A 3193-nucleotide genomic window follows, 5' to 3' on the forward strand; every position below is an offset into this window, starting at 1 on the left:
AGCTCCGACTTCTAGCGCGATTTCTGGGCGCTTGGCTTTAGGCGTTGAGTTACAAACGGCGTCGCTGCCTTACGATGAACCCAGCCCGGCTGGGGAGAAACGCGAGGCTCCGGGCCCGGCACGCCTCCCCGGCGCACGCAGCTCTCTGCGGCCGTCCGCTTTTCCTGCGCTTTCCTTTTGTTCGGGTTGACGCGGTGTTACTCGGAGCCCGGCGAGCGGATTGCCGGCGCTGCTCCTTGCCCAGGAATGTGGCACGGAGCGGTGCGGGGGATCGAATTCACCGTGTGAACTCGTGGCCGCGGCCCCGAAACCGGGCGCTTCCAGTGCTAAATGCGAGCTGCTCCGGCGAGTGGGGCTGCTTTAACGGCTTTAAAGTGTTATGTGCTGTAAAGCGAGTTTATGGGAGCTTGGTGCAAACAACAGCCCCGGTGCTCGTGTAGGAAACTGGTAAATGGCACTTCCGAAGTCAAAGTTCATATCTTTAATAATAGCTGTGTATGCGTACGGCTGTGTAAGGACTCTTGCCGATTGCCAACGTGCAGCTAAGGAAGACCTCCTGGTCATGGATGGATATTTCCGTGCTCCCAGGATCCTGACGTGTTATTCATCCTAATGTAGGGAAATGAAGACTTGCAAACAGGAAGCAGACATGTAAACATTTGGTAACCTAAAGTTTTTCGCACTGAAGTAGTGATTAAGGTGGTGACTAATGAGTAAGGCTGTGATAATCACAAGCTGTGTTGGACAGACAACCGTTTGACCTACGTTTAGTGCTTAAGTGAAGTGATGGAAATGTTCTGCCGGTGAGGAGTGCTAAGCAGGATCCTGTTCATGTATTTCCTAGGTCTGGTGGATTCACCTGCGGGTTCTTTAGGAGCTGACTTATGAAACAAGCTCCTGTTTTCTGGCCTGTGGTTTCTCTTCTTTATGCTGCCCCTGAGCTGTACAACTTGAGTGCTTGGCCTCAGGATAGCAGAACTAGTGACCAGAAGTCAATAAAGGTGAAAGGACCCTTTTCTTTTTGTACCCGAGGAGGCGTGACCCTGCTGCAGCCGGCTCTGTGGGATTCTGCAGAACGTAGCTGATCTGCAGAACTACCTTGGCTGCTGCTGTAGATCTTGCTGTTAGATTTGCTGTAGTTATTTCTGGTTTAGAAGAGTGAACAAAGCCAATTTGTTTAGAATGTCACGAGTAAACCTGGGACCTAATGTCAGCTTAGGCACTACGATTCATTGGAAGAGGGTAGAAAAACATTCAGTTGTTCCAAACTCCTTTGAAATGGCACCTTACTTCTACTTCTAGTCTGTCTGGAGGTAAGTGGACCTAATTCAGTTGGTGCTTCGGTATTTGCTCATCCTCATTTCTGTTGCTTGCTGTGAAATCTTCCAGGGCTCTGTTCTGTATATTTCTTTCTTTTGGCTCCCACCCAAGATTGCTGCTGCTGCTTTTCTGGTTCACTAAACCTTTTCTGGAGTCACGTTGGCTCAGGATCCTACTGCGGATCCTTGGTTGCAGCCCTGTGATTCAGTTGTTCCAGTCTAGTACTGAGTGCTCGGTCCATGTGTATCTCACTTTGGTTCTTATTATCAAATGGTAAAGACTGTTGTGATGCTTGGGAGCTTAACTTGCTGCCGAGGTGCCAGATACCTGGAGACTTTGGCTATGGGGGGGTGTGCCCTCTCATCAGTGGCACTACTGGTTTCTGGTCAGAAGTAATTAATAAAGCAGGCTTTTGTTTTTCAGTTGATCACTTTGCAGTTGCAATGAAAAGGAAAGGTATCAGCGAGCCACGAAGCATCTGCAAGGAAACCACAGCAGATGTAACTTGCATGTGCAGGGTGCCTTTGTCCTGCACAAAACACAGTCCTGCAAGAGGTTCTGTTCAAACACAGTCTTCATTGACTGGGAGAAGTACTAGTAGGAGGACTTGAGTTTATTTGCCCATCCATTTTGCCACTTCCCTAATCCAAGCTGTGCAAGAAAAGCATGAGGTTCTCAGGACAGGGATTTGATGTGATGAAGACTTTACTGAGGCTGTAGCTGACTTGTGATCAACTTCCTGGTTGCGAAGCATGTAATTTGTGCTGGTAGCGTGTAATGAAAACGGCTGCTCAGCACCAAACTGGTGCCTTTTTGTCCTGTGGCCTCCGAAGACCGCTGAACTCGCAGTGAGCTCGGGCAGTTTCAGTGTGAGTGACTCAGATGTTCAGCATGTTTTGCATTCACTCTCTTTTGTTGGGGTGTGAGTTTTCAGGTGTTTAATGATGGTTTTTGCAAAGTATTTAGCATTTATGCTGATGATTTGATTCTGCATCTCACACTCTTCTCCAAGTGCAAAAATAAGAATATTAATACACCTCCTAACCTTGTGCTGTGAGTTAAGAGAGACGTCAAAACTCCACCTCAGATCTGAGCATTGCTTTCTTTAAATTACACGGTGTGGAGAAACATTCCATGGGTTACTTAGGGTTTTGTTGTCTGAGTAAGTGGCCAGATTTCTGGCATCTTTATCCAAATAAATGGGCATCTTTTGTCCAGCTGCTGGCAGAATAACTTAACTGTGAAAACCTTAATGTAACTTAATGTAAAGATGGTATGAAAAGGCTTCCTCTTCTGAGAGGTATCGTCCCTCAGTTGGATGGTATCCCTGTATTTTTCCTCTCCAAACTTGGGGATGAGGGATTGTCCAAAAAGTGTCTACCATCATTGCATCTTTATATATATATATATATATATATCACTGCTATTTCAATCTTTGCTGTAGACTTTCTGAAAATAAACTTGGTAGTGTTCAGAATAGCATGTTTATTTCTACTCTGAATAGAGCATGTGATGCTCAGTGCCTCTCTAGTCCTGCTTGGCTCTGTGTTTTTGCCCTGTTACAAGTTTGTGCAGTTTTGGTATTTGTGAGCTGGGTTCATTTTCCCTTTTGGCCGCCCTTTTCTGGAGACTTTGACATTGTGTCCCTTGACGGCGTGTTCCTTCTGGACTTTAAGTGTTGAAAGTGATCAGGGTGCAGCTCTGAGGTGGCTGAGATTTAAAACAAAATCCTGCGCTATCGGAATATCTGTGCTGCATATTTGTTCCTATTTAAAGGATATTGCTTTGTAAATAAGTGTCCTTGCTGGATAAAAGTGTTGATGTGAAATGAGTCCAAACCGTGGACCTCTCTGAAGTTACTACATTGTGCTTG

This window comes from Meleagris gallopavo, chromosome 12, assembly GCF_000146605.3.
Source record: "Meleagris gallopavo isolate NT-WF06-2002-E0010 breed Aviagen turkey brand Nicholas breeding stock chromosome 12, Turkey_5.1, whole genome shotgun sequence".
NCBI classification, from domain to species: Eukaryota; Metazoa; Chordata; class Aves; order Galliformes; family Phasianidae; genus Meleagris; species Meleagris gallopavo.